We start from the raw sequence: 9,880 nt of genomic DNA, 5'->3' as shown, positions 1-9,880 counted from the left end.
GACAACATTTGTATATTCAACTACTCTTCCTGTGCATCAACCATTTGAAGCGGTGATGGAAGTATCTGGAGTGAAAACAAGGTCTTCAGAGCAGACAATGCTACCTGATGAAGCAGACATCTTGCTGGTTACAGATAGCTCCTTAGAGGAGGATTCAGAGACAGACGACCAATCCTATTTCCCTCCTGAGGTCTATGCTCAAACTTGGCAGTGTTATATTACTCATATCATGCATATGTTATCTTGCATTTCTTAGTTTTTACATCATATATGCGATTGACATCTTCTTACTTGCTTAGTATATAAATAATATAATTGAATTATATCATGCCATCATGTTTACATAGACAACATCTATCTGAATTATGGCATGCCAACCCATTTAACAAAGACATCACATAGTTATATCATCTCATCTTGTTTAGTGTTTACAGTCATCATATTTTGAATTATGTCATTCTATTCGTGAATTATATCATGCTACCATGTTTCCATAGGCGGCATGTATGTGAATTATGGCATGCCAACCTATCTAATAAACACATCATATAGTTATATCATGTCATCCTGTTTAGATAGTCATCATATTTTGAATTATGTTTTTCTATCCTGTTTAGTTAGCCATCATATATGTCAAATTGTGTCATGTTATCGTGTTTAGTTAGCCATCATATATGCAAAACTATGCCATGCTATCCTATTTGGATAGACAACATAAATGTGAATTATTTCATGCCCTCTTTTATTCCCCACTATGCATTGCACCTTTCTACCATACAATGTTTGTACATTCAATTACTTTTCTTGTTTATCAGCCATTTGAATTAGAGGGAGTGATGGCAGTATCTAAAGGAGTAACAACGTGGTCTTCAGAAAAGATAGTGCTACCAGTCGATGCAGATAGAACCACGGTTGTACTTGCCCAAGAACCAGCCCCACCACACATAACCTAGACTCTCGCATATTGTACCCCTACCCAGTTGGACACAGAACCAGCTCCACCCCTTCTAACCCCAACCCCAGCACATAGTAACCCAGTTCCAATTGATGCAACAATGTCTCCACCACATATCACCCAGACACGAGCAGCTAGTAAGGCAACTGCAGTGCCCAAAGCACGAGGACCACCACTCTGAACCCCAACTCAATGCTTAAAGCAGAAGAAGAATTGTTCTCAAGTCAAGTTCTGTAGCTATGGTTCATACTCCTTTGCTCTTGCATCACTGTATTTACTCATACCAACTATTTTCAAATTTGAAGGATGGAATTGAAACTCCAATGGCGCAACAGGTATGTTTTAAACCTGTTTCTTTAACTGGTTTGTTGTTGTAACTTTCTCTATGTTGATTTCAGTTTCAATTGAATAAACAATTATGTTCTCATGTCATGCACATTACAAGTGTTGTTATTGTTGTGTAGTTTCCCACACTTATATTCTGTCTATGCTGCTTTATCTTAAACAAATATTATTTGAACTATGTCTCTATCTTGATTTGGCAACAAAAACTAGAATGATATAGACCACACAGTGACCATGGTACATATATATGTTTGTTTCATGTCCACTTTACTATTGAACTGATTTACCAAAATGAGTTTCATATACAACACGGTAAACCTATGATGTGTCTGCTTGTTTCTCTTTTAGAATGCAGACAAAATATTGGAGAAGAGTACCCCGTTATGCAATGGTAAAGGAAGTAATGCAGATAAGGTTCAAGATAGTGAGACAACCCTATTGGTCTCCAAGAAAGCTGATAAAAACTATCTTGACGACAGTGAAACAACCCAAAAGTCTTGCCTTGATGTAGTGTTCGAGTTACTGGCCACTACTGCTGGCACAAGCTCTTCAAACTCGCTGCCTAAATCAGTTCGTCTTCTTGAGTCTCAACTTCAAGTTGAAAGACATCGATCAGTTCTGTTGCGGCATGAAGCCGAAGGACTGAGGAAGTCCCTACAGAATTCAGATGCATACTTTCTGGTGCAACAGCAAGCGCTGGAGGATTTAAGCACCAAATAAGAGAAAGTTAATAAGCTTGCTAAGCATCTTGCCAGCATGTTGGGTACCCAGGATATTGTTTCTTGAGCTCTTCTGAAGTGGTTTTAGTTCTGGAATTGTTTTGTTGTGGCGTTTAGTTGCACTGGTCGCCAACTTTGACAACCAGTGTATGTGATATGCTGGTTTGTTCCCTATATTTGCACTGGTGATGAACTTTGATGCCAGTGGATGTAATATGTGTAATAGCCATAATAGCATAGCGTTAGTTGCTTGCTTATTTATTTCCTTATTGTCTTATTTAGTTGTTTGCTTGCAGTCACTGCAATTCTTTTTCCACGTTTTTCTAGTGGCCACAATAACCTATTTTTTATAACTAACCACAATAACCATGGGCAACATACGGACCGTTGTAACCATGGTCCTGCTACCTGTTGTAGTGACCATGGGCCTCCTACGGGCCATAGAATCCATGGGCCCTCGATGAGCCGTATAATCAATGGGCCTTATAAGGGCCATTTGTGGACCAATAACAGTCCGCAAAATTGGCCGTAAACGGGCTAGAGTGTAAATCGTGTGTTTATGGTTCGACCATAATGGGCCATTAATAGGCTGAAACGTATAACGGGCTTAATTCTATCGGCAGGCATCATGGGTCGTTAATGGGATGTATTTGATGACGCTATGAAAACAGCCCAATGGGTTAACGGGCCGGCTATAACCATGGGTTGAATTTGGCCCACAAGCAGAACATGCCAGTAACGGGCCGTAAGTAACCGATTGCTTGAAATGAGCCCAAGAATAAATGGGCCCTTAGAAGGCCGAAAGGTAACACGGGCTGGAAACGGCCCAACGGAATAATGGGCCATTAATGGGTGTAAAGCATTACATTGTTCATTACGGGCCAGTTTCAACACAGGCCTTTCATGGGCCAAGAGTTACAAAGGGCCTCGTATGGGCCGAAAGACGTCATGGGCCATACATGGGCCGGAAGTTACAATGGGCAGGAATCATATTGGACGGCCCAACTGACGCTATTGGGCCCAATTCAGATAGGCCATAACGGGCCATGAGTTAGTGGGCTGTAAATGGGCTATATGCGAACAGGCCATTAACAGGCTTTCCGTGGGCCAGCCCGCTACCTTTTGACCAAGTCAAACAGGCCGGCCTTTTCACCTGAATGGGCCTCTGTTGGGCCGTGCCACGTGTCGACGTATCATAGGCATCTCCCGTCCAATGAGTGGATGACATCTGTCCCAACCCTGAGCCGACACGTGGTTCCTCTAGCCATTGAGAATTTTACACGTGGAAAATCCCCATTGGTCTGGGCTATTAACGGGTTATCAGATCCAAAACAGAACCCGGTAGCTTAACGGTGACCCGTTATGATGGATGCCACGTGTCAGTTACCTTTGACGAAAGCACTTCCATGACGCGCCATTTATCGTCATGGAAGTGGAAACTTCCATGATGATAATTTTGGTATTGTCATGGAACACTTCTATGACAACATAGGTATGACTATCTTGATTCTGTCATAAAATCGTCATGGATGTACATGCATGATAGAAAACATAACGTGCTGTGACAAACATGCATCATCACAGAAGTGTATTTTTTGTAGTGGGGGCTCAGTGGGACCTCTCCGGTCGGGAGTCGTACGCTCAGATTCGCCGGCATGAGGAGATCATCTTTGTATCCCTGGATCTCGCCTTCCGTGATCGCGGAGGGAAACCACTTCCCAGTGGACTTGGGGGTGGCACGCGTTGTTTTCACCTCCCCCGTGGGGGCAGACCGCTTCCATTTCTCACTAGTAGCGCTCGGGGACGATTCTTGGTGAAGAGCCCGCTCTCCTTTCTCACTCCTTGACCTAGCCATCAGCGGCGAAGGGGTGGGGCGCAGCGGAGGGACAAAACTAGGCACGGTGGCGGTGCATCAAAGGGTTTGGAAATAAACCAAGGAGATGCAATGAGCCAAAGTAGAGTAGGGTTTGAAACCCTCCATTTCCCTCTATTATAGATGAACGAACTCGAAGTGTCACCCCGCACAAAACGAAACGGATATTTCTCTCCTTTTTTGCAGAACAGTTGGTGCGGCGATCATGGTGACATCACCACTCCAAGGGAAGCACAACAAAACCCCACCCGTCTATATCGAGAAGCCCTCCGGATGGACTGGGGGCTCGGGCGGGGCAATATGTGGCCTCTTGGCCGGACTAGATTTAAGAAGTGAAAGCGCAACTAATCCCCGAGTGGTTTTGGTAATTAATAAAAACATATAAATCATTGATCTAACGCACATTGATAATAGATTTCAGAGAAGATCAATGATTGGCATGGCAGGGACTAGTGAATGTGGACCCCTCAAAATGCCAAGGACAAAGATTGGCAGAGCTCCAAGACTCAATATTTTTTGTTAAGTGATCCATTATCACATTGAGTCCATAGGAAATCCAATACTATTAAAAGGGGATGATGTTTTGATCACGACTCAATTGCTCAAGTGCTTAGTGGTATTGCTCCAAAACCCTCAACTACTTCACTTCACACATATCCAAAACCCTAAATATCCATCTCAGTCCCACCAAAATATTCCCATCTGGACCCACCGAGATGAACCATACACTACCACATGCCCACCCTAACACTTCTAAACAGCCGAAATGGATCTCGGTCTCACCAAGATGCCCTGACCAAGTTTCTGTGAAGAACTTGCTTCTTTTCAGAATCACCAAGATGAACCGATCAGAATTTCCGAAACGAGGTCTTGCCCTAGCCATTGCACTTTGATCTCACCGAGATGTTCTGTTTGGTCTCACCGAAAAGCCCTAACAGTCAAGTCTTTTACACTAGTCGGTCACCGAGATTTTCATGTCAGTGTCACTAAGTTGGGTCAAAGACTTGTAACAGTTGGATTTTTGGTGTTTCCTATTTATACCCCTCCACCACCACTTACTCAAAAAGAGAGATCCATCAGAGCGAACAACTTCCACTACTCATTTTCTTAGAAGAGAACCACATACTCATGTGTTGAGATCAAGAGATTCCAATCCAACCATTTGAACCTTGATTTCTAGCCTTTCCCAAGTTGCTTTCCATTCATTCCTCTCATGCACCAAAGCCAAATATGTGAGAGAGTGTTTGAGTGTTGGGGAGACTATCATTTGAAACACAAGAGCAAAGAGTTCATCATCAACGTATCTATAATTTTTTATTGTCCAATGCTATTAAAGTATCATTCTTGGATGTTTTATACTCATTTACTAGCACATAAGCCCGTGCGTTGCAACAGGAGATAAAATAGTATGCATTTAGAGTCGGTGAGAATTATATGTGCAAGCAAAACCCTATGTGCAGACGAAAAGCAACATTTAGTTTCTCAGTTTCGCCGCGTGTGAAGCAATCAATCTGCAATTTTTTCATTCATTGGTCGAGGGCATTTAAGAGTTTTGCTACATCATCGTACGCCAGAGAAGGCCCGTGAATTATTCAATCTACTCTTCCTTTCAATCCTTTCAATTGAGATGATTTTAGGGTATGAAGTTTCTGAATATTCTAGGAAACATGAACAATTTTTTAAATCCTGAACATTTTTTTGAAAATTATGTACACTTACAAAAAAATACGACCAAAATATCAAAGGGAACATCTTTTAAAATTCACAAACATTTTTTGAAAACACCAAATTTTTATATAAACATGAATATTATTTGAATTTGTGAACATTTTTTTAAAACGGGAACATGTGTTGAAAATTCATAAGATTTTTAGAAAACTAGCAAGATGCCCATGCATTGCATGGAACATCAAGATGCATTTATATGAGTAGTTTATCTTGTGAGAGAAAAGGATAAATGAGGGAAGGCCTTATTTGCAAATGTGGAGAGGGGTGTGGGTATTTTTTAGCAAAATTGCCATAGTTTCCTTCCTATCCGTCAGATATAAATCAGACGGCCTATATTGCAGGATGGCAGGCACACCATCATCACCAACTCTGTTTTTATAAGAGTAGAGATGTGTATCTTTTATACACGAACATTATTTTTAATTTTTAAAATTTCAGTAAAAAATTAATATTTTTCAAATTTGGAGAATTTCTGAAATTCCATTTTCTTCTTAGAAATCTTGAACAATTTTGGGAAAACAATAATTACTTTAAAAAATGGGCAATTTTTGCAAGTTCCAAATATTTTTTAAAATAGCAAAAAAAATTGAAATTCAGAATATTTTCCAAATTTTGTTTATTTTTTAATTCTTAAAGTTTCTTGAGAATTTTTAGTTTACGAAATAAATTCTAAAAGAAAATTATACTTGGAAGGAAAAAAGGACATAGTGAAAGGAGAATAAAAATATAAGTAAAACACAAAAAAAAATAAAAATAGACCAGCCCATTATTGGTTGTCTTGTGCGAAACTTCAACTATTTGTCGCCAAGTGCGGAAAATAGAACTTTCACAGCTGCGTGGGTAGAAAAATAAGTGGGTCGGCTTCACTGGGCCACAACGCGCGACCCACGTCTGAAGTTGCTTTCCATTCATTCCTCTCATCCACCAAAGCCAAATCTGTGAGAGTGTTTGAGTGTTGGGGGGACTATCATTTGAAGCACAAGAGCAAGGAGTTCATCATCAACAACACCATTGATACGTCTCCAACGTATCTAGAATTTTTTATTGTTCCACGCTATTAAAGTATCATTCTTGGATGTTTTATACTCATTTACTAGCAACTTTATATCATTTTTTGGGACTAACCTATTGACATAGTGCCCAATGCCACTTGTTTTCTCCTTGTTCATCACTTTGCATAATATCAATACCAAACGAAGTCCAAATGCCAAGAAACTTTTTGGAGATATTTTTGCGAACAGAAGACACCCAGGGAGCCAAGGAAGTGCACCAAAGGAAGCCCATGGGGCCCACTAGGCACCAGGGCACGCCAAAAGGCCCAGGCACGCCCTAGTGGGTAATGGGGCCCACAGGAGGCTTCTCCACTGACTATCAGCTCTATAAATACTCTAAAATCCCCCAAACCCTAGGGGAGTCGACGAAACACAATTCTAGCCGCCGCAAGTTCTAGAACCACGAGATCCAATCTAGAGGCCTTCTCCGGCACTCTACAGGAGGGGTCAACGATCACGGAAGGGTTCTTTGTCATCACCCTTGCCCCTTCGTTGATGCGTGAATAGTTCACCACAGACCTACGGGTCTGTAGGTAGCAGCTAAATGGCTTCTTCTCTCTTTTTGATCTTCAATAATGTTCTCCTCAATGTTCCTGGAGATTTATTTTATGTAATGACTTTTCGTGGTGTGTTTGTTGGGATCCGATGAATTCTGAGTTTTATGATCAGTTCTATCCATGAATATTATTTGAGTCTTTGTTGAACTCTCTTATGCATGATTGTTATAGCCTCGTGTTTCTTCTCCGAAACATTGCTTTGGTTTGGCTAACTAGATTGATTTTTCTTGCCATGGGAAGAGGTGCTTTGTGATGGGCTCGATCTTGCGATGCTCAATCTCAGTGACTGAAGGAGACACGACACGCACGTATCGTTGCCATTAAGGATAAAAAGATGCGGTATATTACTACATGAATAGATCTTGTCGACATCATGTCATCGTTCTTATTGCAATACTTCATTTTTTTCATGAACTTAATACACTAGATGCATGTTGGATAGCGGTCGATGTGTGGAGTAATAGTAGTAGATGCAGAATCCTTCAGTCTACTATCTTGGACGTATGCCTATATACATGATCATTGCCTTGGATATCATCATAACTATTTGCTCTTCTATCAATTGCCCAACAGTAATTTGTTTAACCATTGTATGTTATTTCTTGGGAGAAACCTCTAGTGAAATCTATGGCCCCCGTGTCTATTTCCTATCGTATTGTTTTTAGATCTACTAATCCGAAAATCCAAAAATACCTTGCTGCACTTTTTCTTTCTTTATTTTATTTTGTGTTTTTGCTAGATCTATTTATCCAATCTCATACAATTTAATCTATCTCAATACCGAGGAGGGATTGACAACCCCTCTTACGCGTTGGGTTGCATGTTTTTGTGGTTTGTGTGCAAGTGTTGTTTACATAGTGTTGCTTGGTTCTCCTACAGGATTGATAACATTGGTCTCATAACCGAGGGAAATACTTACTGTTGTTGTGTTGTATCATCCTCTCCTATTCGGGGAATTACCAACGCAGAGACAAGCAATCAGGAAGAATTTCTGGCACCATTGTCGGGGAGACATCATCAACATCTATCAGGTTCCAACGCACAAACTCTCGTCTCCTTGAAATTACTTTATTTGCCATTTGCCTCTCGTTTTCATCTCCCCACTTCTAAATTGTTTTGACAAAAATACAAAAATATTTCCCTTTTTATTTTCCCTTTTGTTGTGGTCATCTCGTCAACATGACTACCCCTCCTTTGTCACCGGATTTTGAAGTTCTATAGTTCAAACAAGCAAGGAGAAAAATTGAAATATGCTTGGTATATGTTAATGGAATCCTATAGCATCTGCAACATAAAAAGGCAATGCAAAGATTTTGCTTCATAATTTCTATATAGGTTTAACCACGCATCATAGACAACTCTTGGATTTTGCCGCTAAAGGGAATTTTGTTGAGATTGATGCTATTGCTGCCTATGAAATAATAGAGGGAATATTGGGAGTTCCACCACCAAAAAAGGGATTTACTTTTACGCAAGAAGGGATTCAAATATTAGACAAACTGGGTGATCAACAGAAAAATTTGGTTGAGTTGCAAAAGTCTAATGAACCTCTCAAACATATTAGAGGAAACCTCAATCGCGTGAATACTTTGATTACTCTATGTAATAAGCGGTTGGATATTTTAGATCTTAAGCTGGTCTCTTTTCCTGAGAATAATGGGAAGCGTAAAGAGCCTCCCGGGTTTGATAAAACTCTTACAGCAAAAACTAAAGATGACAATACTTGAAATCTATGCATTATGCCTAGTGATGGAGCCGCCTGAGGAACCACCTAATTCAAAAAAAGGGGATCGCCCCTTCTTCGTCCTTGGGAGAAGCCGATGGAGATCTTCTCTCTACACCGACAACATTGATGAGGAGGCGCAGCGCCAGTGCGGCGGCCGACACTGCGGCCTCGACCCCAACCCCGTGGGACTCCGGCAAAACGTCTCCACTCCGCCACCACGCCATGAGCGCCTCCAGGAAGAAGCTTCCGGTGGCCATCATGGGCGTACACAGCAGCAAGGAGATCGCCTCTGGTCCCGTGTTCCGGCTGGAGATCCTCCATGTGGTGCTCCTCACGTTGCAGAGATCGATCCAAACGAGGTTGTAGCCCTCAGTCCTTCTCGATCTGGAGGTGGCCAGCGATTGGAGGTGGAGGCTCAGCTTGGCATGCTGCCGTGGCTGAACGTAGCCGTGCGGACAGCCAATGTACTATGGACGCTGGGGCAGCGGGCCTAGGAAGGAGGGTGGTGGCGGGAAGCACTTGATCGACACCACTTCACGACGACCGCGAATGGCGAGTTGGACAACAAGTGATGTTGCGGCGGTTGCCATGTTGGCCACACACATGATGGTTCTAGAGCATGACTATGCAGCAATCGCATACGGCAGTCGCATGAGAACTACTGACGCCCACGAGGTGGTGCTTCAGACGAGAGAGACAAGCAGAGAGGAGTCAGACCCCACAGGTGGCGACGGTGGTGGCTTCTCTTTGTTGCAGCTACAAGACCGTGGATGGTCAGATCCTGGTGGTGGCACTGGAAGCAGTGGTGGCCTCCGCGCATCACAGTGGCATGAACGACGATGGCCGTATCCTGTGAGGGCTAGACATGGTGGTGGCGGAGGCGGCGGTCTCCGTTGGTCATCATGGCGGCCCTCGACAACCACGA

The sequence above is a fragment of the Triticum urartu genome, chromosome 4A (assembly GCF_056163025.1).
Source record: "Triticum urartu cultivar PI428250 chromosome 4A, HENAU_Tu73, whole genome shotgun sequence".
NCBI classification, from domain to species: Eukaryota; Viridiplantae; Streptophyta; class Magnoliopsida; order Poales; family Poaceae; genus Triticum; species Triticum urartu.
This window is presented reverse-complemented; position numbering follows the sequence as displayed.